This window comes from Staurois parvus, unplaced genomic scaffold (assembly GCF_062004578.1).
Source record: "Staurois parvus isolate SC_StPar_1 unplaced genomic scaffold, SC_StPar_1.0 ptg000004l, whole genome shotgun sequence".
In the NCBI taxonomy this organism is placed as follows: Eukaryota; Metazoa; Chordata; class Amphibia; order Anura; family Ranidae; genus Staurois; species Staurois parvus.
Genome location: NW_028317800.1, coordinates 841,641 through 855,409, shown reverse-complemented (window position 1 = coordinate 855,409; position 13,769 = coordinate 841,641). Strand labels below are relative to the sequence as shown.

The 13,769-nt window shown below is 38.2% G+C and overlaps 1 protein-coding gene across 1 annotated transcript in view; it reads right to left on the bottom strand.

Moving 5' to 3' along the window:
- Positions 1-13,769, bottom strand: part of HSD17B4 (hydroxysteroid 17-beta dehydrogenase 4) — a 388,773-nt gene that overhangs the window by 112,083 nt on the left and 262,921 nt on the right. The gene's annotated exons all lie outside the window — the stretch shown is intronic.

Here is a 13,769-nt window from a genome sequence, read left to right as displayed (position 1 = left end):
ACTCATGAGACTATATTTGCTGCCTTGTAGTAATTAGCACCCCCTCACTTTGATATGATTCAAGATAAACTTTTGGTTATCCAAAATGTGGCTGGGATGCAGGATCGGGGGGGGGAACAAAAAAAATATATATGCTTAAGTTAATTATTTTCCTTTCTAAATAAAGTATAATTAAAGGCAAACTTTATTTTTGTTTTGGGCAGAGTTGAGATGGGTTAGAACACTTATAAGGTTTTTACTGCTGTCTGTGTGTCCCATTAGGGAGATTCACCCTCTTTGTCCTGTTTACCCTGATCACTGAACATGAAAGTAAATGAAAATCCCAAATTTTGCCTTGTCCCTAGAAAAGTAATAGAAGGGAAATTTTCCATTAGGGATACTAGTTCTGGTGACCTGGGGGGGCAGAAAGGATTCCCTTAATTTGCAGGGACTTCCTGTTTTGGCTAAAGGACAGGAAGTGAAGGTAAATCTCCCCAGTGGGTAAAAATAAAACTGGCAGGGGTTATAAATTTCCCTTACTAAATCCAAAATGGAAATTAAAAAAAGTTTTGCCTATAGTTCTGCTTTAACAAGGCTAACATGGCTGCTACTGGCAACAAAGCCATTTTTCTTTCAAACACATGTGCTACGTATGCCAAATAAAACTCAATGCACAAAAACAATCAAGTAAAAAGTGCAGCACCTGATATCAACCATTTTTTTAAGCAAAGCTATATCCCCAAAATATTAATTCTGAATGGTGGCCACAGGTTATGGTACTTTGCAATTTGCACTTTGTTTTACTGAATAAACCTGACAGTCTGCAGCTTTAAACTTCATCAAAAGCAAGTGGCATGTGGGTAAATCTATGATCACAAAAAAACCCCGAAAAAACAAGATCTCCCTTGGTCAGGTCGAAATAATTTGTTTAATGCTTATAAATAAGAGACTGCAATACACATATACACATGAAAGATAGAAAAACAAATAAGTGGATTTTTCCAGAGACTCGGATGATAGCAGTGAAGAAAAAATATGATATAGTATAGTGAAGTTTACTGCATGAAATAAACTATTATGACCCTGATACTTAGCTAGAAAATGGATTTGCACTAAAAGTGCAGTGAGGAAATGGTTTTGTATGCCTGGAACGAAAAAAAAAAAATAAAGCCACTGGTGGAGATAAATACAGCTAAATGATTGCATGTGCAGAGTTCATTTAATAGGGAATACAATAGCTTTATACAGAACTGAGCAGAAGTCATTTAACCTGATGATGACCCTCCTATCAGCAGTATAATTAGTAAAACATTTCATGCCTCCTAATTACTGTCACCACTATTAGTTGTCCAACCTATTCCAGGTCAGCAAAACATGCATGGTTTATCCGTTAAGAGAAAAAAGAAGGTACTTTTTTTTTTTTTTTTCTGTTGTTTTCGGTTTTATCGAACAAATGGTGACAGTAAGAGGACAGAAGCAGGTCAATGCATAGGTGCCTTCTCAAGCTAGAAAATATATTGAAAAAAAAAGGATATGGGTACAGATCTAGAAAGAGATGCTTTAGAAATTTAGGAAAACTTTGCTGACTAAAAGCCATCTGTTTGTTCCATTTATGGCTGGCTGAGTCTTTGACAGAAAAGGTGGCCACAGATAGGTGGATTTCTTATTGAGAATGATGAGCATTCAACTAACCACACATCTGAGTTGTGTTATGACTTTCAACCCAACCCAGCTGCTGGAACAACGCAGCACCTGCACAGTGATTCACTGTGCTGATAAAACGCAGCATTCTACCATGCACGGAGATCATCCAGTATCACACTGCTGTCTAGTAACATGCTAAAATCGCCTGTGTGACTCAAACGATGTTTAAAACAATTGCAAAGTTTGACATTTTCAATTGTAGAATGCCATTTTTAGTAAGAACAATCGTAAAGAGCAGCAGGGATCCCAGCAGAACAAGTATAGTGAAGCATAGTATCGTTTTATTATCACCTCAAAGGGCAATATATCTGCTCTCACCTTGGGGAGAGAGTGCTCTAGTTAAGCCTGTCACCCCCGAGAACACTCTTCATGTTCTCACTCCCCTAGTATCCGCATACAAGATCTGACATTATAGCCACTCAAAAGAACACCAAACCAAAAGATTTGTGTCAGCATATATAAAACCAAACACCTAGAAGTTTAATGACAGGTACACACAATGAAAAAAAACAAAACAAAAAAAACCCTGCATTCAGAGCGATCATCCAATAATTTGTTAGTATACAGCTTTCAACAGCTGATCACGACAGAGATCCGAAAGGACAAGCACAAAAAATTTTCTCGGAAGGTAACAGCATGAACAATTTTTGAGTAATTAGAATTGTATTTATAGTAAGTGACCAAGGCCACACATGCTCAGCGACGAAAGAATACAATATAATAAAATACATTACATCACTTCCAAAGTTGTATTCTGTATTACAAGGATTTTCATAACTTTAGTAGCACAGTGGCTAAATGGTTATCACTTCCACCTGGCAGTACAAGGGTCCCTGGTTCGAATCCCAACCACGGCATCACCTGCCTGGAGTTTGATTATTTTCCCTGTGCGGGTTTCCTCTGGGTACTCCGATTTCCTCCCACACTCCAAAGACATGCTGGAAGGTTAACTGGATCCTGTCTAAATTGGCCATAGCATGTGTATGTATGAAAGTGAGTTAGGGACCTTGGATTGTACACTCCTTGAGGGTTAGGGACTGATGTGAATGTGCAATATATATATATATATATATATATATATATATATATATATATATATATATATATTTCTGTATAAATTGATGGTGCTTTATAAGTACCTGAAATAAATTAGTATTTGTTTTCGATATGAGATTTGCAAGCAAAATAAAAAAAAATGGACAATCATTTGTCCGATATTCCAATTGTGTGTAGGAGGCTTAAGGCAGAAATTTGGCTCTAGGTGTGCAGACCCAGTGGGTGGGTGAACTGTAATTACAGAGTGCACTATTCCACCAACAAAAATGGACTAACGGACAAGAAAGTCCATTACAAAAAACACGTTGGAGAGTGGCTAAGTCAATGTATGTGTCAGAGAGAGAAGCTTTGGACACACAGTGGTGGCTAGAGCTGACAACTTAACATGGTGTGTATACAGAGAACAGGCGAATTTGCTTAATGCTCTGACATTCCTGTTTATGAACAGCATTTGTTTTCACAAAACAAAATTATATTGTTTTTAGAGAAATACACTATGTTGTTGGCTCTTTTCCTTTTAATATGCCACCTTGTCATGAGGAGCACCTGGATATTCTGAAAGGGACTTGTAGCAGTATAGAGAATTTAATTATTGGTCCCATGGGAATTACAAGAGCTGTAATGGCAGATCTGCTATCGAATTGGTGAATGATCTTTACATGGGAGGAGATCACGGAGCACATACCGAACACTGAAGACAGAATAAGCACTTTATGTGGACGAATGGACTTTATTGAAAGAACTGTGAACTGTATTGTGTTTTTTGCACGTGATAAGAGGCATTTTGTTTCTACACATTCCTACATACACTGGTAGGACTGTAATAGTATGCATGAATTGCAATAATTCTATTTATTTTAACACTGATTCGTTTTTGGAGTTGGATATACTGTATATATCTTTTATGCTTTAGCGTTAATGAACACATTTATAGCTTTGCAAAGTAGAATGTTATGCCTATTTTTAATATTTGTCATATTATGTGGTAAAATATCTACCAGATTAGCCTAAATAACTCCATGTTTGTGGGGAAAAAAATGAGCAAATAATAAAAAAAAAGAAAAATACTGTACATTATACAACTGCAACTCAAGTCATATTGTAATTGAATATTACTACAAATTACCATTCCTTTTCAATCTGCTATGCTGTAAAATGCAAAGCAATATGGCTACCTGGAGGTCTTCTGTACACAGATGGTGTACAGAACGCTCTCTGAAAATGTATTTTCCTGCTTGAGTTATTGGCTTACATATTTTCCCAAAAGTCTAATCTAAGATGCAAGTCAGATTGTTGGCATCCCTGTAACAAATAAGTAATTTTTGGTGATACTCTTAAAAGTGAAATCACAGCTAAAGGGATGCAGTCCTTGAAAATTCTTCATTAGAGCCTTGCAGGTGCAGAAGCTGATTGAGAATTATAAAATCACTCCCATACAGATTCACCTTGCACATGGACACAGACACAGACAATAGCTATTTCTTCAGAATGACAACAGGTAGGAATCTGCAACAAAATTTGATAAAATCCCTGCAATGCACATAGATCACCCAGAGGGGAATGTTTTTTTCTCAACAAAAATAGAGTTACTGTTTAAAGGTGAACATAGCCATTAAATTGTAGAGCCCTCCCCTTTCTCTCACAACAGAGGAAGGGAAAACAAAGGATTTAATTAATTCATTGTATTAGGAGGAGGGAGGGATTTACTAGGACAGCGATCACAAATGATGGGGGAGTTGGCAAATGACCACCAAAGACTGTGGGATTGTTTCAGGGGGAGGGGTTTAAAATATCAGTCTCCACCAATGCTTGCATTTCAACAACATCTAGCTACTTCATACAATGCAATTTCAGCACAATGCTACAGGAAACATCCACTAATAACAAAAAACTTGACTTCAGTGGGCAAATTTTAAAAGCTAAGTACAACTTAATTTATACTATAATATCAATGTGCAGCGCTAATAAAAAAAAAATGTGTGTTATAATCAATGATGACCAGTGTGATCATAAAAGAGAAAGAAAACATCATAAAAAAAGAAATAGAGAATAGTGAATACTCCAATGAAGAAACAAAATATACGGTATAACAAATACCAAATGAAAATAAATAAGTCCTTCAAATATCATAAGTCCCAAAAATAATAACAAATATTTGGCTACTCTACTTTTGATTGTTCATTTGGTGCATCGCTGGCTTCTGGAGAGATCCCACCTTCAACCAGGTCACCGGTAGGAGGAACAAGCAGGAACACCCCTTAGTGTCATTCTGCTCTGGGCTTGCTTGCTACTTACTTCTGGTGAGTGCGTTATGGTGGAGGTGCAGTGCGGAAGTCCCAGAAGTCACTACATTTTGTTGATTTGATCACATCACTATTTTTGGGACTGTTATGATATTTAGAGGACATATTTATTTTCAGTTGTTATACCGTCCATTTTGTTTCTTCACTGGAGTAATCACTATTCTCTATTTCTTTTTTATGATGTTTTCTTTCTCTTTTATGATCACACTGGTCATCATTGATATAGCACACATTTTTGTTAGCGCTGAACATTGATATTATAGTGTTTTGTTTTGATGGAGACAGAGGGTTTGCCACGTTGTGCTAGCTGCTTTCTTTTTTCCTTTTTTTGTCTTGGGCTCACCATTTATTCTTTGATTATACAACTTAATTTATTCTTTAACTACTTCAAATAGCAGCATGTTTCTTCTTTTCCAAAAAAAAGTTACAAAAATGATATAATCTGCAAACTATTGGCGCTTTATAAATACTGTATAATAATAATAATAATAATAATAATCTTGGGATGTCCACTTTCCAAAAAAGGGGTCATTTTGAAGGTTTCAAACTGTCCTGTCATTTTTATTTATGTTTTATACTAGAAAGTGAGGGAAAGTTTGTTATTTTTCTTTGTTCCATAAAAGCTTTATTAGAGTATATCAACATTTCAAATATAGAGGGAATCAGGTACTGATATCAAAATGATATAGTGCATAGACACCATACAAGAGAACTGCGTAGGAAACTCACTCAAATAACACAAGCCCATACTTCCGGAGAAGCATACAACTTCAAAAACTGCACATTGACAAGAGTTATCCAAAAGAATCATTAAGAATAATGATGCCGCCTGTTGGTATAAAAGGTAAGGAGAAAATATACAATAACAAAAAAAAAAAACCCTGCAAGGGTCCCGAGTCCCATAAAACCAGGCATAAGCCAAAGAGATAAGTTCAAAAACCAGGCCAGAAAAACAGAAGAGCAAGACAAATGGTGAAGATAAAAGGAGAGAATAGAGAATTTAGAGGGAGAGTGAAAAAAGGGGGATGGGGGGAAGAATAGGAAGGAAAGGGTTCCACGTGTATCTGTATGAACTAGGCAAGGGTACAACTTGCAGCAGAAATTATAGGGGACAGATGATAATCCTACTCCCCACTCAAAAACCTTACCCAAGCCCTTGGAGCGCAGCAGCATAATCAGCCGTAGACTTACAGTTGTGCTCAAAAGTTTACATACCCTGGCAGAAATTGTGAAATTTTGGCATGGATATTGGAAACATGACTGATCATGCCAAAAAATGCTCTTTTATTGAAGGATGATGATCATATGAAGCCATTTATTATCAAATAGTTGTTTGCCTCCTTTTTAAATCATAATAACATAAATCACCCAAATGGCCCAGATCAAAAGTTTACATACCCTGGAATGTTTGGCCTTGGTACAGACACACAAAGTGACACATACGGGTTAAAATGCCAATTAGAAGTTAATGTCCCACATATGTGACTTTTTAAATTGCAATTAGTGTCAGTGTATAAATAGTCAATGAGCTTGTTAGCTCTTACGTGGAAGCACTGACTAGGCTAGATAGTGAGCCATGGGGATCAGAAAAGAACTGTCAAAAGTCCTGAGTAACAAGGTAATGGAACTTTTATAAAGATGAAAAAGGACATAAAAAGATGTCCAAAGCCTTAAATATGCCAATCAGTACTGTTAAATCACTTATTAAGAAGTGGAAAGTTCGGGGATCTCGATACCAAGCCAAGGTCAAGTAGACCAAGAAAGACTGCAGCCATAACTAACAGAAGAATTGTCCGGGATTCAAAGAAAAACCCACAGGCAACCTCAAAAGATATACAGGCTGCTCTGGAAAAAGACAGTGTGGCTGTTTTGAAGGTGCACAATATGATGACACTTGAACAAAAATGAGCTGCATGGTCGAGGTGTCAGAAAGAAGCCTTTACTGCATCAATGACACAAAAAGGCATGGTTAGGCATGTCATTGTGTTGTCAGGCATATTGTAACTGGGCTTTTTTGTGGCATTGGTGCAATAAAATGTATGAAGGAAATCCTCCTCAAAAAGGAAGTGATAAATATAAACTACCGCTGCTGACACTCTGAACCGATACCTTAACAGTGATAAATAATATTTCTCAAAAATAGTGCAGCGCTGGCAAAAAGATATATATATATAAAATAGTGCTAAAAATATAATGTGCCCCAAATACATGGATGATAAATCAATAAACGTGCATATAGTGCCCAAAACAATGTGACCTTATTAATCAGTGAAATAAAGATGCTCAATAAAAAGCTCTTAAGGATAACGCAACTAAAACATGAACCCCTCTAATAAAAGGGGGTATATCAACTGTGATTAGTGCAAGAGTGACAAACACAGCAAAACACATGTAAATCAAATCCACATATATTTTCAAAGAAAGTCCATACATTTTCTAAACATAAGTGCTTCAAATGCCTGCAAACCATGCAACGTGCCAATGGTGACGATATCCATGAAAAAGTGTCAGCACACTTTATCCACATTGGCTAAAATGCCTCCTCACCTCCTTTAATCGACCCTATGGGCCACTTCGCTTTCAGGATCACTCCTGGATCCTACTCCAATCCTGGCTGGCAGTATTCCACCTGTACTTCCTCTCCAGATAGAATCAGTAATACTCCAGGCCTCTCAGGATGGATAAATCTGCTAAATATAATTCTCACCCACGCTCATGGTGAGTAAGAAAGAAATCCTCCATAGTGTAGTAATTTGAGTAGAAGTCTCCTTTAATTTCTGTATAAGAATGCCCACTCACGTTTTGTACAGGACAAGCACTCCTCTATCCTCATGTATGGGTGTACTGCATGGGTTAGGTTTTTTTTTAGGGTGTTCCACGATGGCGTCCAACGGCGGATGTGCGTCACCGCACACCGGAAGCTGCGTCACGACGTACCTACGCATTACGTCACAATAACCTCGTGACTTCCTTGGGGTAACGTTATTGCTGCGCAGCTTATTCTATATATAGGATGCCTAATCAACTGAAAAAAGGCTAACCCAAATGATGTACCCGAACACGGCGGCCATGTTTTTGTAGCCCAATAAGCATCGGCCATAATCTAAAAGCTTAAATAGATATCTAAATCCTATTAATGATTTGTAAACAAAATAACTTTTACTCCTTCAAAACAACCACACCTTTTTCCAGAGCAGCCTGTATATCTTTTGAGGTTGCCTGTGGGTTTTTCTTTGAGTCCCGCACAATTCTTCTGGCAGTTGTGGCTGCAATCTTTCTTGGTCTACTTGACCATGGCTTGGTATCAAGAGATCCCCAAACTTTCCACTTCTTAATAGGTGATTTAACAGTACTGATTGGCATATTCAAGGCTTTGGACATCTTTTTATGTCCTTTTCCATCTTTATAAAGTTCCATTACCTAGTTACGCAGGACTTTTGACAATTCTTTTCTGATCCCCATGGCTCAGTATCTAGCCTAGTCAGTGCTTCCACCTAAGAGCTAACAAACTCATTGACTATTTATACACTGACACTAATTGCAATTTAAAAAGCCACATATGTGGGACATTAACCTCAATTGGCATTTTAACCCGTGTGTGTCACCTTGTGTGTCTGTACCAAGGCCAAACATTCCAGGATATGTAAACTTTTGATCCGGGCCATTTGGGTGATTTCTGTTATTATGATTTAAAAAGGAGGCAAACAACTATTTGATAATAAATGGCTTCATATGATCATCAACCTTCAATAAAAGAGCATATTTTAGCATGATCAGTCATATTTTCAATATCAATGCCAAAATGTCACAATTTCTGCCAGGGTATGCAAACTTTTGAGCACAACTGTATAGTTAATCCAACATGCCCAAACAGCATAGAATTGAAAGGAAACAAGTTCCCCCCCCCCCCCCCAAAGTCCCTTTATAGAGAAAAAAATAAAAATACCACCAAGAGAAATTGCAGTTTAAAAAAAAAAAAAAGATATAAATTAATTTTGGTACTGTGAGTAATTGTCAGTCAAGCTATCACAACATTAAAAACTGAAAAATGGCCTGCGCAGGAAGGGGGTGTAACTTACCGGAACCAAAGCACACCTGTACCAAACTATGGACATTAAACTATTGGGGTTCAGTGCAGCAAAATGCCCCCCCCCCATTGGTATCAGTACAGCAAAATACCCCCAGGTTTGGTGTCAGTGCAGCAACATCCCCAGGATCGATGATTAGTTCAACATACCCCAGGGATTCTTATACAGTGTTGCAAAATAATACTGTAATTTGTGTTCAATACCAGAAAATACCCCCGTGATTGGTGTTAAGTGCTCCAAAATACCCCAACGACTGGTGTTCAATGCCAAGGGCACTGCAGCAGGTCAACTTCTGATCTGTGTGATACCCAGCTTCTCACAAGACCTACTGACTGTCATAGACATGTGACTTGCTGATATGTTCCATGTGGTGCACGCAGCTTCCATAGGGCTAGGTTCACCTGGATGTGAAAAGGGTTAGCTCTGGAGTCTAACTTCATCCTATGCACACTGAACCCTCCTCCTAGGAATTCCTCTGCAGCATTTGGTATATTGCTCAGTGTTATACGGGCTGCAAACACCCACGTTACATCTGAGTGAGAAAGGGTCATCAGTAAGCAGCAGGCACCTCATTGTGCACACTGATGTACGCCTCTGCAGCTCACAGTATGTTGTCATGTTGCTCTCAATGTATGAATGCAGTTTATCAGTGAACACAACTAACTTGCTTTTTTGCTTATTGTGTTTGTAGGTGATAATGTGTCTTGTGTAACTATATCTCTACATCTAGTAGATCCACTACTACTTGATAGATGATGTAGAAGAGACAAATTCATGAGCTTTACTAAGCTAAGGGGTCAGATCAAGGTTGCCCACTCATTCCTTTTGGCCCACCATACATGTTACAATCTAATATTATAATCTCCTTCAGATTTACTGTACCAATAGCTATAATGAAAGGGCCTGCCTGCCTGATATTATACTGGACATATTGAATGGATTGCTTAGGTATGCCCTTATGTTACATAAATTTGGTATGTCTAAAAACACTGCACACAGATCCGAATATTAGATTGTAATGTGTATGGCCAGCATGAATAACCCATCTATAAGCCCCCATATTACAAAGCTTTTAATAAATCTAAATGAGAATGGAATTGCTGTATGTGGCCATCTGAAGATATACAGCTTCCATAATCTGTTTCTTCCAGTCTGATTTAAAAGGGATTTAAAAGTTACTTTGTCCACTGCCTATTCAGCCAACCCCTGATCCACTTAAGTGTCACCTTCATCATTTTCCCTATGGTTCTGTTCCTCCACCAGAACGCTGGCTTCAAATCCTGTGTAAGTGTCATGTCACATGGTGTTGGATCTTCCAAAAAAGTTTATAACACTGTCCTCATCAGGTGACAGTTGGTCAGGGATGATGACTATTCCCTCAGGCTCCAAGCACTGTATAATGGGAACAGGCCACAGGCTACACTCTATCTGGAAGCACTGGGTATTTATGATGGCTCTGATGAAGGAACAGATTGGTGGGGGAACCTGAATAGGTAACAGTTTCTTTACTCAGTGGAATATAATATTTTCAATACATAATACCTAGTAATTAGAAGAGTGTTTGGTGTTCTGGGTTGTATGAGAGGGACCAATTTTCATGCACTGTAGTAGACCCCTTTAACAGACTTTAAGAAATGGGAAAAATACTAGTTCAGAAGAAATTCTGTTTTATCATAACGACATCCCCTGAAATGGCATGCAAGATCTTAGTGGTCTACAAAGTGTAGCTGTTGGGGATAAAAAGTATGGTGACATTACTCAAGTGCATTTAATTAGCCGGCAGTTACTACTTATCTTCTGCTGAGTACGCTTAGACTGGCATAAGTGCAATAGCTTATGGCAGTGCCTCCCACATCAACCTTGTTGTAAAGCACAACGCTGCAAATAACACTTTTATTACCCAATTTACTGAAATAAATGAAACGGCAACCACAGAATGCCGCCAAGAGGTTAAGTAGCCGCGATTCTATGCGCATGAAAAAGGATATGGATTTCGAAGAATGCTTTATGTTTATATGACCTGGAAACAGCAGATTTAGCCGCTGTATTAATAGCAGATGGAAACACAATTATCTGAAATAACTTTGGCACTCCGTTTTACGATGCAAAAATAACATTCTTGAGTGGATAAACTATTTAAATAAAGACTACGTATCGAAGTTTAATTAGGGAATCTTCACTCATTTGCCCCATAAAGTCAGAATTGGTTGATAAAATGAATTTCACTAGTCTGTTTCTCAGGATAATAAAAACTGCTGGAGTGGATTTCTTTTAAAACAGCTCAATTTTGGGCCTATGAGCTGCTAATTTAAAGTTCTGTTGATATCCACAGGGTATAGATAATAAGAAGTGAAAATGTACTGGCACAACTCAAGTAGTGACACAAATCCAGAAAATATTTATATGCAACCAGCCATTATCACTCTCTGTGTCCATATGTTTTTTCCTGAAAACTACACAAGAGTTACATATGTGTACCTTTAAAGTGTCTATACAGTATATGAATTTAGCCAGCTGCACTATCCTTTATATAAGAATATTTAAATACATTCTATTCAGGAGACTGAAAAATAAAAATGTCCTACATGATTTTAAAAATGACACAATAAACATGAAGATTGACAAAGATTGCATGTACTAAGAGTCTGTAAGCAGCGGAGAGAAAAGTCAGTGGGCCAGAGATACAGGAAGCTAATATACAGTGGGGATCGAAAGTTTGGGCACCCCAGCTAAAAATTTGTATTAATGTGCATAAAAAAGCCAAGGAAAGATGGAAAAATCTCCAAAAGGCATCAAATTACAGATTAGACATTCTTATAATATGTCAACAAAAGTTAGATTTTATTTCCATCATTTACACTTTCAGAATAACAGAAAACAAAAAAATGGTGTCTGCAAAAGTTTGGGCACCCTGCAGAATTTATAGCATGCACTGCCCCCTTTGCCAAGCTGAGACCTGCCAGTGTCATGGATTGTTCTCAATCATCGTCTGGGAAGACCAGGTGATGTCAATCTCAAAGGTTTTAAATGCCCAGACTCATCTGACCTTGCCCCAACAATCAGCACCATGGGTTCTTCTAAGCAGTTGTCTAGAAAACTGAAACTGAAAATATTTGACGCTCACAAAGCTGAAGAAGGCTATAAGAAGATAGCAAAGCGTTTTCAGATGTCAATATCCTCTGTTCGGAATGTAATTAAGAAATGGCAGTCATCAGGAACAGTGGAAGTTAAAGCAAGATCTGGAAGACCAAGAAAAATATCAGACAGAACAGCTCGCAGGATTGTGAGAAAAACAATTCAAAACCCACGTTTGACTGCACGATCCCTCCAGAAAGATCTGGCAGACACTGGAGTTGTGGTACACTATTCCACTATAAAGAGATACTTGTACAAATATGGTCTTCGTGGAAGAGTCATCAGAAGAAAACCTCTTCTACGTCCTCACCACAAAAATCATTGTTTGAACTTTGCAAATTAACATATAGACAAGCCTGATGCATTTTGGAAACAAGTTCTGTGGACCGATGAGGTTAAAATTGAACTTTTTGGCTGGAATGAGCAAAGGTACGTTTGGAGAAGAAGGGGCACAGAATTTAATGAAAAGAACCTCTGTCCAACTGTTAAGCATGGGGTTGGATCAATCATGCTTTGGGGTTGTGTTGCAGCCATTGGGACACAGGGAACATCTCACGAGTAGAAGGAAAAATGGATTCAATAAAATTTCAGCAAATTTTGGATGGTAACTTGATGCCATCTGTGAAAAAGCTGAAGTTAAAGAGAGGATGGCTTCTACAAATGGATAATGATCCTAAAACACACCTCGAAATCCACGGGGGATTACATCAAGAGGCGTAAACTGAAGGTTTTGCCATGGCCTTCACAATCTCCTGACCTCAACATAATTGAAAATCTATGGATAGACCTTAAAAGAGCAGTGCGTGACAGACAGCCCAGAAATCTCAAAGAACTGGAAGACTTTTGTAAGGAAGAATGGGCAAAGATACCTCAAACAAGAATTGAAAGACTCTTGGCTGGCTACAAAAAGCGTTTACAAGCTGTGATACTTGCCAAAGGGGGCAGTACAAGATATTAACTCTGCAGGGTGCCCAAACTTTTGCAGACGCCATTTTTTTTGTTTTCTGTTATTTTGAAAGTGTAAATGATGGAAATAAAATCTAACTTTTGTTGACATATTATAAGAATGTATATATAAGAAAGAGATTTTTCCATCTTTCCTTGGCTTCTTTATGCACATTAATACAAATTTTTAGCTGGGGTGCCCAAACTTTCGATCCCCACTGTATGCCATTGTCAACAGCTCCTGTAAACATCAAGCTTGGTTCCTCCTCCCACCTACCTACTGTATAAGTCAATGAGCATTGGCACAAGAACAAGAGGTTGCAACTGTGAGCAGGCCAAAGGACAGGCTCTTGGGAAGAGCCTGTTGGCCCCCCTTGCCACATCCAAACTCCCTCCGCCAACAATCGCAATAACAATTTTGGCCGGTGCTGCTTATCTGAGCTCTTCCCATGCGGTTGCAGTCAAGTTCAACCCCCCCTCTGAATAAAAATGTACTTTGCACCTCTGCCTGTAAGGCACTGTTCACAACTATGCAGATGCAGCCATAAGCACACGTTTT